The sequence below is a fragment of the Pan troglodytes genome, chromosome 8, assembly GCF_028858775.2.
Source record: "Pan troglodytes isolate AG18354 chromosome 8, NHGRI_mPanTro3-v2.0_pri, whole genome shotgun sequence".
Classification (NCBI taxonomy): Eukaryota; Metazoa; Chordata; class Mammalia; order Primates; family Hominidae; genus Pan; species Pan troglodytes.
Window position 1 is genome coordinate 131,717,886 of NC_072406.2, and position 20,843 is coordinate 131,738,728.

Below are 20,843 nucleotides of genomic sequence, written 5' to 3' on the forward strand. Positions count from 1 at the left end.
TACTCGGGAGGCTGAAGGTTATGGTGAGAATTGCTTGAACCTGGGAGGCGGAGGTTATGGTGAGCCACGATCACGCTGTTGCACTCCAGCCTGGGCAACAAGAACAAAACCCCATCTCAAAAGAAATAAAAATAAATAAATAAATAAATAAATAAATAAATAAATAAATAAATAAAAGTGGCTCTCTTTCTCCCGCTTTGCCATAGTAAGACATGTCTGCTTCCCCTTCACTTTCTGCCAGATTGTAAGTTTCCTGAGGCTTCCCCAGCCACGTGGAACTGTGAGCCAGTTAAACTATTTTGTTTGTAAATTACCCAGTCTCAGGTAGTGTCTTCATAGCAGTGTGAAAATGGACTCATACATAAGTTCTATCTATTTGGTTTGCTTGCTTGTTTGTGTCAGTCTCCCCAACTAAAATCTAAGCTCCACCAGTCTCCTGTTGTCCATTGTACCTCTAGGTCCCAGCAGAGTATCTGGTGCATCCAGTAGGCATCACAGTAACTGGTGGAAAGCATGCCAGGTGCTATCTGGCCTAGGCCCCGGACCCTGTAGCACACCTCTTTGTGGAAACTCAAAACCCGGCAGTTACCAGAGCTGTACCTGTGACCCAGTGCACCTCAGCTCCCAACCATCCAGTATACAGTCAGAATTTCAACTGGTCCCAGCAGCCGAAAGGAGTGGAAATGCAGAGCTAGCAACAGTTTACCTCCATAAATTCGACTCCCTGTTGCTCCTGGTATTAACTCTGGTTTCATGCACTTCCACTCCAATGAAGACTTGGCACATTTCAAAATACCTCTGCACAGCAGGACACTGATTGAATTCGAGGTGCTGGGAAGCCAGTTGAAGAATATAATGGTAAAATCACTGGTCCCTTTATATTGCTGTAAAGAACTTGAACAAACAACTATTACACCTCCTTTAATATTCCATTCTGTTTCAAGTGAATCTGGAATAAGTATAGTAACTTATACTGCTTTTAACCTGCCCCATTAGACTTGTCCACTTTGGCCCACGGTGCTTTTGATTCGAGGTTCCAGTCTGTCTCTCAGCAGCACTGTTTGTACATAACGTGGGTCCAGTTTGTAACACTTGTACATTTTGAAAATGTGTTTGAGTTATTCAAATGGTTGTTTGCCTATATTTTCAAATATAAAACCTCTGAGCAAATATGTAATTATTTATTTTATATTATTATTTTATTTTATTTTATTTTTGAGATGGAGTCTCGCTGTATTGCCCAGGCTGGAGTGCAGTAGCGTGATCTCAGCTCACTGCAGCCTCCGCCTCCCGGGTTCCAGCAATTCTCCTGCCTCAGCCTCCCAAGTAGCTGGGATTACAAGCGTCCACCACCAAGCCCAGCTAATTTTTGTATTTTTAGTAGAGATGGGGTTTCACCATGTTGGCCAGGATGGTCTCGATCTCTTGACCTCGTGATTCGCCTGCCTCGGCCTCCCAAAGTGCTGGGATTACAGGCGTGAGCCACTGCGCCCGGCCGGTAATTATGTATTTTAAATGTTCCCATTTGGTCATATAAATTATGGTACATCCATTCAACAAAATACTGCCCGGTCATTTTAAGAGTGTGGGGGAATTAATAGGCATTAACATGCTCAAGATTATTGTTAAGTGAAAACAGCAAGTTGCAGAGCATTAAGTATAACATCTCTCTGTGTATAAGTGTGTGTAAATGTGTTTTCTTATAAACATGGCTTATTTTTGGAAAGAGACTCTAAGTCATCTCTGGATGTACAATGGCTATCATGGTAATCGCTAACATATATCACATGCTTGTTCTCTGCCAGGCATTGCACCAAGTGCCTTTCCTATCCTTCATTTAATCTACATAATAACCCTAAGAGGAAGGTATTACTATTGTCTTCCATTTATAGATTAGGAAACTGAGGCCAGAAGAAGTCAAGTGACTCAACTTCAGCATTCTATACTATTCGTTGTGGGTTTTTCTTTTTTAAATGTATCTGCGTTACTTTTAAAATAAAAATAATACTATTAAATATTTTAAAATCTTCCCCTCTTCTGGGATTTTGAAACTGAGAGTGGCAATAGAACTGTTCAGTGCCAAGTTCTATTGTGGCAGTGAATGAAAACCCAGGTTGTGCTAGGTGCAGTGGGCCAGTGGCTCATGCCTGTAACCCCAGCACTTTGGGAGGCTGAAGCAGGAGCTTTACTTGAGCTCAGGAGTTTGAGACAAGCCTGGGCAACATGGTGAGACTCTGTTTTTACAAAAAAATTAAAAATTAGTTGGGTGTGGTGGTACATGCCTGTTGTCCTAGCTACTGAGGTGAATGAGATGGGAGGATCACTTGAGCCAGGGAGATGGAGGCTGTGGCAAGCTGTGATCATGCCATGGCATTCTAGCCTGGGCAACAGAGCAAGATCCTGTCTTATAAAAAAAAAAAAAAGAAGAAGAAGAAACTCAAGTTGTGTCACTTCTAGGCAGGCGCCCTTTTTCTCACAGTCTGGTGTGGAGAGGTGGTTGAGAAGCCTCTAGGCTCATAGGCAGAGCTCAGTAGAAGCAGGAGGAAGAAAGGTCAAGTTGGAGGCCCTCAGGTACTGCTGCCTCTGGTTTTCTGAGTGTAATTATGGATGGGCTGACCCCACTGCCTACCGTGGTGACACTAAGGGGAGTCTCCAAACTGAAGGGCAGCACTGCCCCCCAAGTAGCCAGAAAAATTCAAGGTCAGTTGTTAGCTGCAACCTTTTATCCAATAGCATCTGGAGGCATCTGGATAAGATCCATTAAAATACTCATTGTGATGCCAGACCTCATACGAACATTCATTTGACACCCACAACTACTCATAAGCCTGACTGTCCCCATTTGAGCAGCGAGGTTTGTGAAATTAAGTGATGTAAGTCTCACAAACAACTGCAAGTTTAGGACTGACCTGACCTCAGGACTGTCTGGCGCTCCACTAATTCCCACGCGGGGGCGCTGGTGGAGGAGCTGATGGCAGCCAGATGTTGCAGTTTTTGTATGTTGCGCCCTCCCTTATTAAGTATCCTTCACCCAAACTGTGTGATATGGCTTGGCTGTGTCCCCATTCAAATCTCAACTTCAACTGTATCTCCTGGAATTCCCATGTGTTGTGGGAGAGACCTGGGGGAGGTAATTGAATCATGGGGGCTTGTCTTTTCCGTGCTGTTCTCATGATAGTGAATAAGTCTCATGAGATCTGATGGTTTGATCAGGGGTTTCCTCATTTGCTTCTTCCTCATTTTCTCTTGCTGCTGCCATGTAAGAAGTGCCCTTTGCCCTCCGCCGTGATTATGAGACCTATCCAGCCATGTGAAACCATAAGTCAAATTAAACCTCTTTATCTTCCCAGTCTTGGGTATGTTTTTATCAGTAGCATAAAAACGGACTAATACACTGTGGAACATATAAAAAACGAACAACGTTGGGCGTGGTGGCTTGCATTTGTAATCCCAGCTACTCAGGAAGCTGAGGTGGGAGAATCGCTTGAGGGTGAGAGTTCAAGAGCAGCCTGGGCAAGAGAGCAAGACTTGTCTCTAAAAAATTTTTCTGAAATAAGAAATTAGCTGAGTGTGGTGGTGCATGTCTGTAGTCCCAGCTACTCAGGAGGCTGAGGCAGAAAGATCGTGTGAGCTGCGGAGTTCAAGGCTTCACTGAGCTGCGATCACAAAACTGCACTCCAGCCTGGGTGACAGAGCAAGAACCTGTCTCTGAAAAAGAAAAAAGAACAAATAGAGGCATCTGCTTCATGGACCAGCCTTCAAAAGGAGCCTCTGTTGTGCTCCCAAGTCATTTTCACACTGGAAGAACAGTCAGCAAGGTGGCATCTGTTATCAAATCAGCCCGCTGCTACCTCCCTAATGACCTCCAAAACTGCCCTGAAACTCAGAGACGTTCCAGGATTGATTGCTGTGTGTCCTGAAGTTTCCCTCTGGGCTCAGGTTCCTCAGCTTCCATGAACTGGCTGTTTGGACACCTACTGAGCCCTAATTCTGTTAGTAATACCGAGGCCCCACTGTAAACTAAAGATTAGAAATGTAAAGGCTTGGCCTCTGCAAACCTTGGGAAGACTCACTGGGCTCTGAATCTCACACCCTAGAAGTCTGGTGTCTTGAACCCAAGATTTTGGGGCAGTTTCTGAAGGACTTTCTGATGCTAAAAATGATGGTGAAGGGCAAACGTACACCCAGTTACTCCCTGGGCACTCCCTTTCCTGTACTTGAATACTGGGCTGGCTAGGCTCAGATACACATGCACGGACACACATACACACACACACACACACACCCCTGTTCCATATCTTTGGGTCTCTGCTTGCTCTTACCCTTGCTTCGAATATCCTTTCCACCTTACTTCACACAGCTGACTGTTGCTTAATTATGGAGATTCAGCTCGGGGATCACTTCCTCAATCCCAAGCTGGGCTAATGTTTTCACAGCACCAGGGTTGAGCACCATCCCAGCCTATTACATAAAATGGCCTGGTGATACATCTCCTCCACTGAACCAAAAGTCTCTGAGGATGGGGCCCACGTTCGGCTCCCTGTGGTTCTCAGAGTCTCACCGGATGTCTGCCGCGCCGCAGCTGCTCAGCGCAGGTTTGTTGCTCTCTCCAGCGATTGTATTCTCAGCCTGCAGGCAGCCTCTTCCTTGTAGCATGGCCAGGTTCCCATCGTGCAGACTCATTACATCCGTGCCAGGGCTTGTAAGTTTGCCGCTTATCTGAGGTTCATCTGCAAGAAGCTGTAATTGAAACAGCTTCCAGGATGGAAATATCGCTTCCAGAATTTAATTTTCAAGCTTACAGCCTGGATCATTCAAGCCGATTACAGGAAACGGTTGCAGTGCTGGTGCTCCCCGTGTTGAATCCAGATGGGTGTGTTTACTAGGCTGAGAAATGTTAATCCTGTCTTTGGCCTAGAAATGTCTGGCATTCACTTTGGAGGGAAATAGAAAAATAAGGTAGTACAGCCAGCCAGGCTGTTATATTTCCCTTAAATAATGCTTTTTTCAAAACAAGGTGGGGAGAGGGTCTGCTGGAGGGGACCTTTGCCTGAAAGGAGATAGTGTGCAACTGTCATTGATTTTGAAAGTTCAGAAGAAACATTCTGAATAGTCAGTCTTTAGTATCATTACAAGGCTGGCCAAATAACCATGGGCCTGAATGCTGACAGGTGCATGCTTGGGGCTAAGGAACAGAGATCTGAATCTGTTCTCTTCTGAAGGCCATATGTAAGCGTGCATGAAGCCAAATGACAATGAGAGGAAGGGCCTGCACATTTACTGAGCCCTGGCTTCTTGCCAAGCATTGTACTGAGCACTTCCCATTTTTTATATCGTTTGATCCAATAACTCTTTGAGGTGGATACCACTACTACTAATCCCATTTACAGTTGAAGAAACCAAGATTCAAAGAGAGGCTTGCCCAAAGTAGCAGGGCTTCCATATGCTTTGCAAACACTTTTATAACTTTAAACGATTTTTTAACCCTACCACGTGCCGGCACTACAACCAGCCCAGCTGGCGGGTGGTCACTCCTGTCCTGTGTAGTGAAGACCCAAGATCCTCTGGCAAGGCAGCAGGGCAGTGGGGCCCATTTGTCCCTAATAAACCTTTCTTCCATGCAGTGCTCAAACTCCTCAAGAAAGCAAAACACAACAGCTTCAGTAACTAAATAGGCAACCAGCAACATGCCTGCCCAGAGCTCTCTGAGACTTTTTGTTTTTTTTTTTGTGAGATGGAGTCTCGCTCTGTCGCCCAGGCTGCAGTGCAGTGGCGCAATCTTGGCTTACTGCAACCTCCACCTCCCGGGTTCAAGCAATTCTCCTGCCTCAGCCTCCAGAGTAGCTGGGATTACAGGTGCCCACCACCATGCCTGGCTAATTTTTGTATTTTGGTAGAGATGAGGTTTCACCATGTTGGCCAGGCTGGTCTTGAACTCCTGACCTCAGGTGATCCACCCGCCTTGGCCTCCCAAAGTGCTGGGATTACAGGCGGGAGCTACCGCACCCTGCCTGAGACTTTGTCTTCAGTTACAAGTGCAGTGAGTGACGAGGGGAAGGAAGAGAGCTTTTTGAAGCCATGTGACCCTGGCATGTATTTCTGGGCCTCGCGTAGCACCTTCCCACGGATGCTAGAGAGACAGGAGAGGAGGAAAAAGCCTCCCTCTCTCAGTCAAGAGTGCCACCTTGTGATGCCAGCACCAGAAAAGAACTGAACATCACTCTGGCCCCTGAGCTCAGCCCTGTGATTCATCCCCACAGCCCCTCCCTGGCAGTAGGCTCTGTTTGTGATGCTCTGTAATTAGTTAATGAACTATCTGAATGATATTCCTGTAGTCATTCAACCAGCACCGTCCTCAGGGTGGTAATTGTATTTGAGGTTATTTAAAAACATTATTGTATCCAAATAGAGTTTACATCAGCAGACAGCATGATTCGTAATCCTGCTATCCCTGGTGTTTCTAAATTGTGCTATAAACTGCCTGATGAGTCGTGCAAAAATGGCTGCACCAACAGAGAACAGTGGGGCTTCTCTGGCAAAACCCACCAACTATCTAAGGGGAAGAGTAGTAAAAGCAACTTGTGGCTAGAACCCAGTTGACTTCAGTATAGAACAGATTGTTTTCAAGAGGCCCTCCACTAATTTGATCATCACCTTTGGATGAACTAACTCTTCATTACCTTTACAAGAAAATGCTTGGAAAGGAAGTGGAAGGCTGATCTGAAGAGCGGCAGGGGCTGCTTCACTTCCTCTGCAGTTTCCTGGAGCTGCCTTGCTCCGCCTCAGGGAATTTGCTGGGAGAGGCTCTCCAGCATCCAGACCCCCGTGCAAAGGTGTTTCGGGATCTGCAGGAACAGGACCCAGGAGCATCCCTCGGGGCCGAATGTGCAGTGGGCGATGCCCCTCCTGACCCAACAGATCCAAGACGAGCATGATCAATACAGTCTTGTGGCCAGCCTTGACAATGTTAGGAATCTCTCCACTATCTTAAAAGCTATTCATTTCCGAAAATGTGCCGTGTGTTTCGCAACTAAAAATGGAATCAAAGTAACAATGGAAAACGCAAAGTGTGTGCAAGCAAATGCTTTTATTCAGGCTGGAATATTTCAAGAGCTTAAAGTTCAGGAAGAGTCTGTTACTTTTTGAATTAATTTCATTGTCCTTTTAGACTGTTTATCTATTTTTGGATCAAGTCCTATGCCAGGGACTTGAACTGCACTTCGGATGTGTTACCAAGGTTATGGTTACCCTTTGATGCTGTTCCTGGAAGAAGCAGGAGAGGTGGCAGTCTGCAAAATCAATACACAGGAACCTGAAGGGACCTGGACTTTAATTTCTACAGCACTAATGTTATTGATAAAATTCTGCAGTCAGAGGGGCTCTGTGAAGCTTTTTCTGAATTGGATATGACGAGTGAGGTCCTACAAATTACCATGTCTCCTGACAAGCCTTATTTCAGGTTATCTACTTTTGGAAATGTAGGAAGTTCCCACCTTGACCGCCCCAAAGATTCTGATTTGATGGAAGCATTATAATCAGACCCAAGTCAACAGATACAAGATTTCCTTACTGAAACCCTCTACAAAGGCATTAGTCCTGTCTTGTCAGGTATCTACTCGGACAGATAACCAAGGCTTCCTTTCATTACAGTATATGATTAGAAATGAAGATGGACCAATATATTTTGTGGAATATTACTGCTGCCCTGATGAAGAAGTTCTTTAATCTGAGTCTTGAGTATGACGATTCACTGATATTTATGTGTACATTGATGATAGATGAAGTTCTCATTCTGAGTACGGTGCTTTTTTTTTTTCTTTTTTGAGATGGAGTCTCACTATGTCGCCGAGGCTGGAGCGCAGTGGCGCCATCTCAGCTCACTGCAACCTCCGCCTCCCAGGTTCAAGCGATTCTCCTGCCTCAGCCTCCCGAGTAGCTGGGATTACAGGTGCCTGCTACCACGTCTGGCTAATTTTTATATTTTAGTAGAGATGAGGTTTCACCATGTTGGCCAGGCTGGTCTTGAACTCCTGACCTCAGGTGATCCACCCGCCTCGGCCTCCCAAAGTGCTGGGATTACAGGCATGAGCCACCACGCCCAGCCTTGAGTTCAGTACTCTTTATAATTTCATATTGGATTTCCTATAGAGAAGAAGCGTGGGGAAGATAGAAACAAGGTCTGTGTACCCTAATAGTTGCTATGTGTTTTGTAAATACATTTTGTAAAGGGCATGTAAGTAAATGTTTTCATGTAGTCATAGATTTTTCAGGACTGTCCTGTAGTTCTGTCTTTTGAACTCATGGGAATGATTATGAGCCAAGATTAATAAATTATACGTTCTATTTCAGTAGAACATTTCAAGAGTCTAAAGACTTATGCAGCTACCTGAAATGTTCTTTTATTTATTTACTATTAGAAAAGGCAAAGGTATATGCTCATTGCTTATTAGTTTGAATTCTAGAGACTAGATCTTAAAGCAGTGCTTCTCAAAGTGTTGTGCCCACACCAGCATCAGAACCACCTGCAAACTTGTAGCAAACTCTGGGGAGGAGGCCAGCATTCTATATTTTAACATGCTTCCCCCAGGAGATTCTGACGCATGCTAAATTTTGGGAACCACTGTTTTAAAGGAAACTTTTTTTTAAACTAGCATTTAATTGTATTGAGATGATTGCTTTTACATGTGATTTCTTTGCAAATGTTCTGAAGTTGAGGCATCACCAAACAAGTCTGAACAATTCTTTATGTGATTTATTTTTAAAGTAGACCTTCTGAAGAGATCTATGAATGGGATATAAAATAATTTTCAGGCCGGGTGCAGTGGCTCATGCCTGTAATCCCAGCACCTTGGGAGGCTGAGGCAGGCGGATTGCCTGAGGTCAGGAGTTCAAGACCAGCCTGGCCAACACAATGAAACCTCATCTCTACTAAAAATACAAAAATTGGCCGGGTGTGGCAGTGCATGCCAGTAGTCCCAGCTACTCAGGAGGCTGAGGCAGGAGAATTGCTTGAACCTGGGAGGTGGAGGTTGCAGTGAGCCAAGATCGTGCCACTGCATTCCAGCCTGAGCAAGAGAGACTCCGTCTCAAAAAGAACAAAAAACAGAACAATTTTCAGAGTTACAGGTTTTCTTCTTGTTCTCACAACTGTTCATTCCAGTAAGTAACTGCAGTAAGTACTTATTAGACACCTTCCATTTGCTTATAAGTTTCTTGACAAATCAAGCTGTAGAAAACCAGTTATTAAGTGATTTTGTACTTTTCTGGTAGTCGTCACTAAAATAATTTTTGTGGCATATAAATATTTTTATATTTAATAAAGTACAATACTAAAAAACAGAAAATACATGGACACCAATCTTGGTCTGCCTTTCTTTACTATCTGTTTTGCAGATAACAGAGTAATACAGTTAAAAGCATGGGAATGGCTTAATGAATATCTCCCAGCCTCCATTTCTTTGTCTGTAAAATGGGGATTACGGGCTGGGCGCGGTGGCTCACGCCTGTAATCCCAGCACTTTGGGAGGCCGAGGTGGGTGGATCATGAGGTCAGGAGTTCAAGACCAGCCTGGCCAACATAGTGAAAACCCATCTCTACTAAAAAGATATAAAAAATTAGCCAGGCGTGATGACGGATGCCTGTAATCCCAACTACTCAGGAGGCTGAGGCAGGAGAATCACTTGATCCCAGGAGACGGAGGTTGCAGTGAGCCGAGATTGCACCACTGGACTCCAGCCTGGGCGACAAGAGTGAAATTCCATGTCCAAAAAAAAAAAAAACAAAGCTTTTAGTACAATACCCAGGACAAGGCCACTGCCCAGTCCCAGGTGTTAGGGCTTTAGAAGTTTCTGCATAGTTTTAGTTATTTCTGTATATCTTGTTTTTTTTTCTACAGCCTCACAACAAAGGTGATATTTATGTAGGTTTTAATGCTCCTACTACTAGATTATGAATTCCCTGAAAGCAAGATTAATGTTTGCTTCCTTTCTATGTCTTCACACTTCTTATACACGGTAGGAACTCAGTAAATATTTGTCGAATAAATGAACATATTGATCCTATATTTAAGTGAAAAAAACTGCAAAATGTGCTTTATCTGGGCATTAATGCAAAAGTTCTCAAGATAAAGTTAATCTGTAGCTGTAAGTATATCTGAGATCTAGAATAATATATCTATGTCAGTTGCTAAGAGGGTCAAATGAGATGTGTATGAAAACCTCTTCAAAAATAGTAACATAGGGCCAGGCGCTGTGGTTCACGCCTGTAATCCCAGCACTTTGGGAGGCTGAGGCAGGTAGATCACAAGGTCAGGAGTTCAAGACCAGCCTGGCCAAGATGGTGAAACCCTGTCTCTACTAAAAATATAAAAATTAGCTGGGTGTGGTGGCAGGTGCCTGTAATCACAGCTACTTGGGAGGCTGAGGCAGAGAACTGCTTGAACCCGGGAGGTGGAGGTTGCAGTGAGCCAAGATCGTGCCACTGCACTCCAGCCTGGGTGACAGAGTGAGACTTCATCTCAAAAAAAAAAAAAAAAGGTAACATAGGGCCAGGCATGGTGGCTCACACCTGTAATCCCAGCACTTTGGGAGGCCAAGACAGGTGGATCACTTGAGGTCAGGAGTTTGAGACGAGACTTGCCAACATGGTGAAAACCCATCTCTACTAAAAATATTAAAAAACTAGCTGTGCGTGGTAGCACATGCCTGTAATCCCAGCTACTTCGGAGGCTGAGGCAGGAGAATCGCTTGAACCCGGGAGGCGGAGGTTGCAGTGAGCCAAGATTGCACCACTGCACTCCAGCCTGGGTGACAGAATGAGACCCATCTCAAAAAAATAAAATAAAAATAAAAAATGGTAACACAGCAAACATAAGTAATGTGTTATTGGTTTATATAATATACATATATAATATATAGAAGAAATCTATATATTATATATGTAAATATAAATATATTATATATATATGTATATTATATATAGAGAGAGAGAGAGGGAGAGAGAGAGGGATTTCTTCTTCTATGCTTCTAGTGGAGCAGCTGCTAATTCCAGGGCATAAACTGCCCCTAGTATGTAGTTGGGCCACCAACCACACATGTCAGCAGTAAGCAACTAGCAAGTGCTTATACACAAGTGAATACAAAGACTTTTTGTTGTAAAGAAACAAAAAAGTATATTAGTAATCTATTGCTGCCTAATGCTTTACTCCAAAACTTAGCTCAGAAAACAACAGCAAACATTTATCATCTCACAGAGTTTCTGTGGGTCAGGAATTTGGGAGCAGTGAGTGGTTTTAGGTTGACTGGGGCAGGAGGATCCATTTCCACAGTGGTTCACGCACATGCGTAGTGAGTTGGTGCTGATTCTCGGTGAAGGCCTCAGCTCCTCCCGGGTGTGGCCTCTCCACAAGGCTGCTTGAGTGTCTTCACAACATGGTGACTGGCCTTCCTCAGAGGCAGTGATTCAAGAGACCACAGCAGAATCTGCAATGTCTTTTATGATTTGTCTTGGAAGTCACAACCATCTTGTCTGGAATATCCTATTGGTCTACCTTATTCAGTGTGGGAGGATACAATACCAGAAGGCGATGGTCATGGAGCCATCTTGGAGGCTGGCTACCACAAAAGGGAACTGATCTCAGAAATCAAGAATGGTAGCTACAGCCCAGCCAGGCTTCCCAGAGACAAGAGCTGGAGGGCATCCCAGGAGCCAGGGCAGCTCAAGGCACTTCAGTGGCGGCCATCCCCCTGTCTTCACTCCTCCTGTTCCTTCCTCTTCATGTGACTCAGCCACACCCCTTCTCTCTTCTCCTGCCAGTTCTTCCCATGTTTCTTAGTTCACATGCCTAAAAGCAGAGCCTGATGGTTCATCTTTTTTCTCAGGTCATCACAGGTCACATGCCAGCCTATGGGTTGGCTTCCAAGGATCCACTCTAAGACCAGGCATAGGGGAGGCAAGGTTCACATGGTCCAAAACATGGGCATCTTACCCCAGGGCTGTGGTCAGGACAGTCTTGCTAAGATGAAATAATAGGTGGGACACAGCTTGGGAAGTGTGGCCTGCCCCATATGGCTACTGCTCACCAGGCATCGTGCTGGATGGAGGGGCCACAGATGGGGCAAAGAAAGAAAAATGGGCAGGGCGCGGTGACTCACACCTGTAATCCTAGCACTTTGGGAGGCCAAGGCGGGTGGATCACCTGAGGTCGGGAGTTCGAGGTCAGCCTGGCCAACTTGGTGAAACTCTATCTCTACTAAAATACAAAAATTACCCAGGCATGGTGGTGTGTGCCTGTAATCCCAGCTACTCGGGAGGCTGAGACAGGAGAATTGCTTGAACCCAAGAGGCAAAGGCTACAGTGAGCTGAGATCATGCCACTGCACTCCAGCCTGGGTGACAGATCAAGACTCTGTCTCAAAAAAAAAAAAAAGAAAGAAAGAAAACTGAAGACCCATAAATTGATCCCTGGCCTCTCTGTTTAGCGAGGCCATAACCAAATAATTTGTGCATGATAAGGCTGTACTAGATCTTTCATGGCACTATGAGTGTTGATTCCCTCTACCTGGGGCCCATGGAGAAGTCTCCCCAAGAAACTTCTGCCAGGGCCTTGAAGGATGAGCTGCCAGGGCCTTGAAGGATGAGCTGGAGTTTACCAGATGAAGAGAAGGGAGAATAGCATTTCTGGCAGGAAGGAACCTGCACAGGGTATTTTGGCGGAAGGTGAGACGCTGTAGGTGGGACTGGGGAGCAGGGCAGCTGGGAGGAAAGCTGGCAGGGCCAGTAGGGTGATGCTGTGACGAGCTTGGTGGGACCAGCAAAGAGCTTGGGCTCTACCCGAGAGCAGTGGGAAGACCTCTAAGTATCTGAAACAGGAACGACCACCGTGGGTGGCTCCGGGGTGATAGTGACTCAGAAGGGAGGCCGGGTCCAAGGAGGCACCTGAGCGTCCTCCCCTCTTCAGAGTCCAGTTCACAAGGAGCTACCTGTGATTTTTTTTGGAAAGCTGTATTCTCTGTTACAAAAAGACATCTGAACTTGTGAGGAACTAACGACTGCCCCTCCACTGGTTCCCTTGAATAGCAATCCCTCCAAATATAATTCCACAGCCATCCAAATTAAGCAAAGCTTTATTAAGCACCAAGCCGGCCACATCTGCATAATGAAAATATTTCACTGGAAGCCTGAGAAAACTCCCTGTGGACTCCTTATCGAATAACCCCTCATCCTCCTACAAATACCTACCCAGCCAATTCAGAAAATAACATCTGGAAAAGAAACCCCTTTTTTCAGTTCAGGTCATTCCAATGAGCAGCTTACAGCAGACTCGGAATTTCTACCTCAGGGAATGAGGGCTGAGTACGCCAGTCTGGAAGGCTTATTATTTAAATGTCCTCAGGCGGGGCTGGACATGGGCACTCACAGCTGTAATCCCAGCACTTTGGGAGGCCAAGGCAGGAGGATTGTTTGAGCCCAGGAGTTTGAGACCAGACTGGGAAACATAGTGAAATCTTGTCTCTACAAAAAAATAAAAATATTAGCCCGGCACGGTGGTGTACATTTGTGGTCCCAGCTACTTGAGAGGCTGAGGTGGGAGGATGGCTTGAACCCGTCAGCTGTGATCTCATCACTGCAGTCCAGCCTGGGTGACTGAGCGAGACCCTTCTCAAAAAAAAAAAAAAAAAAATCCTAAGGCCAATTTTATATCTTACTGACCATGTTTATAGAGTGACTTCAGAGGAAAAAGCAAGCTCCTGGGCTTTTTTTTTTTTTTTTTTTTTTTTTGAGATAGAGTCTCACTGTCTCCCAGGGTGGAATGCAGTGGCACAATCTTGGCTCACTGCAACCTCTGCTGCCCGGGTTCTAGCGATTCTCATGCACCAGCCACCTGAATAGCTGGGATTACAGGCACACACCATCACGCCAGGCTAACTTTTATATTTTAGTAGAGACAGAGTTTCACCATATTGGCCAGGCTGGTCTCGAGCTCCTGGCCTCAAGTGATCTGCCCACCTCGGCCTCCCAAAGTGCTGGGATTCCAGGCGTGAGCCACCACACACAGCCACTCCTGGCCTCTTTTACTCAGAGAAATGAGTTGCTCTGGTGAGGTCTGGCCTCAGGTAAGGGGACCATTACATTGCAGGAACCCCTGGAAGCTGCATGGCCTGTGATTAAGAGGCCAGCCTCTGCAGCCAGCCTGCCTGGGCTTATATACCCCGGTGAGACTTGCTACCGTGTGACCTTGGGTAAGTTCCTTGAGCTCTATGTACCTCAGTTTCCTGGTCTGTGTAATGGGAATGATACCAATAACACCTCCCTCTCAGGGCTCTTAAGAAGATTAAGTGAATCCTCTAAGGATTAACCTCTTAGAAGAACTTTACATAGTGCAGAGAAAGTACCATACAAATGTTTGCTATTATTATTATTACTTTAGTGTAAATTTACTGATCTGCAACTTTCCTCTCGTTAAGGTATACCTACAACAAATTTTCACTTTGAAATAGCTGTCCCGATGTTACTAAGTGGAGCTAATCATTTATCACCAAGTTCTGTTGCTTTTATTTTTTTTATTTTTATTTTTTGAGACAGGGTCTTGTTTTTGTCACCCAGGCTGGAATCCAGCACTCACTGCAGCCTCAACCTCCTAGGCTCAAGTGATCCTCCCACCTCAGCATCCTGAGAAGCTGGGACTACAGGTGCGTGCCATCATGCCTGGCTAATGTTTGTGTTTTTTGTAGAGATGGGGGTCTTGCTATGTTACCTAGGCTGGTCTCGAACTCCTGGGATCAAGCGATCTGCCGACTCAGCCTTCCAAAGTGCTAGTATTACAAGCATGAGCTATGGCACCCAGCCTGTTGCTTCTTACTCTGAAGAATAGTTTGAGTTGATCTGATTCTCTCCAGTATAGGTGATAATTGAGCCCATGGGGCATGGGCTGTTATGGGTGGCAATTAACCCCAGGAGTTCAAATCCTGGCTCTCTGTTCACCAGCTGTGTGATCTTGGGCAAGTTTCTTAACATCTCTGAGCCTCAGTGGTCCCTATAAAATGACAATCATAATAGTACCTATTTCATAGGTGTTTGTGAGGATTGAATGAGATCATGCAGGTAAATTGCTGAGCACAGTGCCTGGCACTAATATATATTCAATCAAACCCATTCTTACCCCAGCCACATCATCTCTCCCGGAAACGTTCATGTTGGCTTTTTTTTTTCCCCTCTGCCTTGCCCTCTGGCCTTTGAACTTATATGGAAACCTGGAGTCTGCTTCCAATCTTACCCTCCTGCAAGGCATTCTCCACATGGCAGCGAAATGATTTTTTAAAACACAAACCTGACCATGCCACTCCTCTGCTTAAAATTCTGTAAGTGGGCCAGGCACGGTGGCTCATGCCTATAATCCCAGCACTTTGGGAGGCCCAGGTGGGTGGATCACCTGAGGTCAGGAGTTCGAGACCAGCCTGGCCAACATGGCGAAACCCCCATCTCTACTAAAAATACAAAAATATTAACCGGGCATGGTGGTGGGCACCTGTAATCCCAGCTACTCAGGAGGCTGAGGCAGGAGAATCACTTGAACTCGGGAGGCAGAGATTGCAGTGAACCAAGATCGTGCCATTGCACTCCAGCCTGGGTGACAGAGTGAGATTCCATCTTGAAAAAAAAAAAAAAAAAGAAAAGAAAAAGTAAGAAAAATTCTGCAAGTGATTCCCATTACCCTTGGGATAAATTCTCGCATCACTGTAGAGGCTCCCCGGGCCTCGCCAGAGGTCTATTCAGCATGCGCCTCCCTCAGTGGCCTTGTCTCATTCCCTGAAGGTTCCTTAGCACAGACCTTCACACCTGCAGTGGCCATCGTTTCTTCCCACACTCTTCCTGCCCAGCTAAGTCCCACTCATCCAACAAGCCTCAGCTTACACGTGACTTCCTCAAGATGCCTTCCTGACCTCCCAACTTGGAGGGTTCCCTCCATATTTAATTTCTCAAGGCATCTTATTCTATTCCTTCTTAGTGTTAACATTTGCACCAAAATTATTATCTGTATAATTTGAGTGTCAGAGTTTGTGTTGTTCACAGAACATCCCCAGAGTTTGGTGTGGTGTCCAGCCCATAGTAGGCACTCCATAAATACTTAAAGATTGGGTGGATGAATGAGTGAATCAATGAACAAATAGTGGCATTCCCAGCCTGAGGCCTATAACCGACTCTGCAAACACCATTCTGCAGAGCCTTGCTTCACTCGGCCCTTTCTTGCTCTGTGGGGGCAAAAGGACACGCTGTTTAGAACCCAGCAGGCTGAGGACAGGCACCCCCATCACAAAATTCAGAGTCCCAAGTCCTTTTAGAAGCTGAGACAATCCAGTCTTCTGCTCTGTTAATAAGGCCAGTGACCAGGAGCTCACTCCTACTTGCTAGCAAGTTCTTCCCAATATCAGCCTTAATCGTGTCTCCTTAAGAGTCCCCACCCATTTGTGAGATTTTTATTTGTTTGTGACTTCTGTATTTTCTTTTCTTTTTTTTTTTTTTTTGAGACGGAGTCTCGCTCTGTCGCCCAGGCTGGAGTGCAGTGGCGCGATCTCGGCTCACTGCAAGCTCCGCCTCCCGGGTTCACGCCATTCTCCTGCCTCAGCCTCCCGAGTAGCTGGGACTACAGGCGCCCGCTACCACGCCCGGCTAATTTTTTGTATTTTTAGTAGAGACGGGGTTTCACCGTGTTAGCCAGGAGACTTCTGTATTTTCTAATTTTTATTTATTTATTCGAGACACGGTCTTGCTCTGTTATGAAGGCTGGAGTGCAGTGGCACAATCAGGGCTTACTGCAGCCTCGAATTCCCAGGCTCAAGTGATCCTCCTGTCTCAGCCTCCCAAGTAGCTGGGATTACAGGTGCATGCCACCATGCCTGGCTGATTTTTTTTTTTTTTTTTTGAGATGGAATCTTGCCCTGTTGCCCAGGCTGGAGTGCAGTGGTACAATCTCAGTTTACTGCAACCTCTGCCTCCCGGGTTCAAGTGATTCTCCCACCTCAGCCTTCTGAGTAGCTGGGACTACAGGCATGCGCCACCATGCCTGGCTAATTTTTTTGTATTTTTAGTAGAGACGGGGTTTCACTACATTGACCAGGCTGGTCTCGAACTCCTGACCTCAGGTGATGGCCCACCTCGGCCTCCCAAAGTGTTGGAATTATAGGTGTGAGCCACTGTGCCCGGCCAGCTGGCTAATTTTTAAAAAATTTTATTTTATGTAAGTACAGGGTCTCCCCCTATGTTGTCCAGGCTGGTCTCAAACTCCTGGACTCAAACAATCCTCCTGCCTTGGCCTCCCACAGTGTTGGGGTTACAGGTGTGAGCCTCCACATCCAGCCATTCAACTTTCATAGAGTGTATATAAATTGCTTTTGTAATTAGAGAGAAAGCAATACATTTTCTAAAGTTTTAACTGCAGAATCTAGTTCTGCCCTTTATGTTAACAATAAAGGCAAAAAAAGAGAAAGAACCATATTACTGGCCTCCTCTCCCACATCATGTTGGCAACTGAGTCCAACACAAGCACACCTTGGTCTTTGTGTTTGGACTTGCCTGCCATTTGCACATACAGTGAGCTGCCACTAACTAGCAAATGCTTTCCCCAGTTTTCAAAATGTGCCTTTACCAGCCTAGTGTTGAGGCCTGAAATAGTCTTGGGGCTACCAGTCCTAACCCTGAGGGCACAGGCTGCCTCGCCAGGTATAGAGCCCTTGAGGGCAAAGATTGCCTGCTCCAGTTCAAGAGTAGGTCTTGGCATCCTGTGGCCAATCAACAGTACAGAATAGCTGGATGAGTAACCCACAGGTTTTTGTTTTGTTTTGTTTTTTGTTTTTGTGATGGTGTCTTGCTTTGTCACCCAGGCTGGAGTGCAGTAGTGAGATCTTGGCTCACTGCAACCTCTGCCTCCCGGGTTCAAGCTATTCTCCCACCTCAGCCTCCCAAGTAGCTGGGACTACAGGCACACGCCGCCACGCCTGGCTAATTTTTTTGTATATTTAGTAGAGACGGGGTTTCACCATGTTGGCCAGGCTGGTCTCAAACTCCTGACCTCAGGTGATCCTTCCACCTCAGTCTCCCAAAGTGCTGGGATTACAGGCACGAGCCACCTCACCCAGCTGTAATCTACAGATTTTGAATGAAATTAATCTGGAACAGAGGAACTTCAGAAAATCGTAACAAGTTTTCCCCAGGTGCAAGTGCATTAAGCTCCATGCCTATACCCTATAAGAACAACCCTAAAAAGGGGCGAGCGTGGTGGCTTATGCCTGTAATCCCAGCACTTTGGGAGGCGGAGGCAGGTGGATCACTTGAAATCAGGAATTAAAGACCAGCCTGGCCAACATGGTGAAACCCCATTTCTACCCAAAATACAAAAATTAGCCAGTTTTGGTGGCACTGTACTCCCAGCTACTTGGGAGGCTGAGACAGGAGAATCACTTGAACCCAGGAGGCGGAAGTTGCAGTGAGCCAAGATCTTACCACTGCATTCCAGCCTGGGTGACACAGTGAGACTCCATCTCAAAAAAAAAAAAAAAAAAAAAACCCTAAAGAAAGCAACATTATATTGAATATTGACAATGGAAAAAAAAAAATAAAATAAAAAGAAAGCAACAACAAAAAGGCCAGACCAAGATTTGTTGGATGATAAGCTTCCTCTATTCAATTGTTTAATATTTTATTTTTTATTTTTTTATTTTTGAGACGAAGTCTCGCTGTCACCCAGGCTGGAGCACAATGGTGCGATCTCGGCTAACTGCAACCTCTGCCTCCCAGGTTCAAGCGATTCTCCTGCCTCAGCTTCCCAAGTAGCTGGGATTACAGGTGTGTGCCACCATGCCTAGCTAATTTTTTTGTATTTTTAGTAGAGATGGGGTTTCACCATGTTGGCCAGGCTGGTCTTGAACTCCTGACCTCAGGTGATCCACCTGCATTGGCCTCCCACAGTGCTGGGATTACAGGCGTGAGCCACCGTGCCCGGCCTAAATTTTAAATACATTTTCAAACAAGCATATGTGTTATATATCATTTATGTACTTAAAAATTATTAACATTTAAAAAATCAAAATATAAGGCCGGATATGGTGGCTCATGCCTGTAATCCCAACACTTTGGGAGGCTGAGACAGGAGCATTGCTTGAGGCCAGGAGTTTGAGACCAGCTTGAGCAACATAGTGCTTGAGCAACCTCACCTCTATGAAAAATAAGAAAATCAACTGGATGTGGTGGTGCATGCCTGTAGGCCAAGCTACTCAGGAGGCTGAGGCAGGAGGATTACTTGAGCACAGGAGGTCAAGGTATAGTGAGCTATGGTTGCACCACTGAACTCCAGGATGGACAACAGATCAAGATCCTGTCTCTAGAAAACAAACAAACAAATAAACAAACCAAACATAAATAAGGAAAACGGTGTTAAATATTCTTTCTACTTACTAAGAACAATGTTTCTTTTCATTAGTGAAAAGTAATAAAGTTAAACCAGTTTGGTCTGTCAGGGTAAACAGCTGCTCCCTGGTAGAAGAATGTGATCTTTAGACACAAACAACAACAACCAAGAAAATCATTAAACTGAAGCCAAGTTTCCAGAGGGACCCAGGGGAAGTAATGAAAAGAATCCTTCAAAATGTAGCAACACATTTTCTATAAGATGGAAATGGCTTTGGGGAAATGTTCTGAGGGGTTTGTTCACCACAGCTTGGGAAAAGAAAAACGTGTTTTCAAGCACAGCAAAAAGAACCTGTGTCCAGCAGCCAAGAGATGATGCAGAAACACCGGAGTCTGTAAAAGCTTTGATTCTAGAAAACTTTCTCTCCTTTTTTTTTTTTTTTTTTTTTTTGAAACAGAGACTTGCTCTGTCACCCAGGCTGGAGTGCAGTGATGCAATATTGGCTGACTGCAACCTCCACCCTCCATTTCTCAGGCTCAAGCAACCCTCCCACCTCAGCCTCCTGAGTAGCTGGGACTACTGGTATGTACCACCACAGTACACACTCAGCTAATTTTTTAACTTTTTTTTTTTTTTTTTTTGAGACAGCCTCCTGAGTCGCTGGGACTACAGGCACGTGCCACCATGGCTGGCTAATTTTTTGTATTTTTAGTAGAGACGGGGTTTCACCATGTTAGCCAGGATGGTCTCGATCTCCTGACCTCGTGATCCACCTGCCTTGGCCTCCCAAAGTGCTGGGATTACAGGCATGAGCCACCATGCCCGGCCTTTTTTTTGTTTTTTTTTTTTTAAGACGGAGACTTGCTCTGTTGCCCAGGCTGCAGTGCAATGGCACAATCTCGGCTCACTGCAACTTCCACCTCCCAGGTTCAAGTGATTCTCCTGCCTCAGCCTCCCAAGTAGCTGGGATTACAGGCGCCCGCCACCATGCCTGGCTAATTTTTGTATTTCTTAGTAGAGATGGGGTTTCACCACATTGATCAGGCTGGTCTCGAACTCCTGACCTCAGGTCATCCACCCGCCTTGGCCTCCCAAAGTGCTGGGATTATGGGCATGAGCCACTGCGCCCGGCCCAAGAGATTTTTCATAGAGATGAGGTCTTACTATATTGCCCAGGATGGTCTTGAACTCCTGGATTCAAGCAATTCTCCCACCTCAGCCTTCCAGAGCACCTGGATTATAGGCATGAGCCGCCACGCCCACCTGACCTAGAGAACTAACTAGACACTTCCAGAAGCCAGGAATACCCTATGCTTCCCTTATTTACCTTTGTATTTCAGATCCTACACACTGGCTAACACACAGCAAGCACTCAATAAATATGAGGGTCTTAGTTCAAGAGCAAGGAAAGATCTGATAATGTGGCAATAACAATACACT

General features: G+C 45.5%; 1 pseudogene; it reads left to right on the top strand.

The window, feature by feature from the left end:
• The first annotated feature begins 6,897 nt into the window (after nt 1-6,897).
• On the top strand, nt 6,898-7,759 carry LOC100614912 (cell cycle checkpoint protein RAD1-like; annotated as a pseudogene).
• The last annotated feature ends 13,084 nt before the right edge of the window (nt 7,760-20,843 follow it).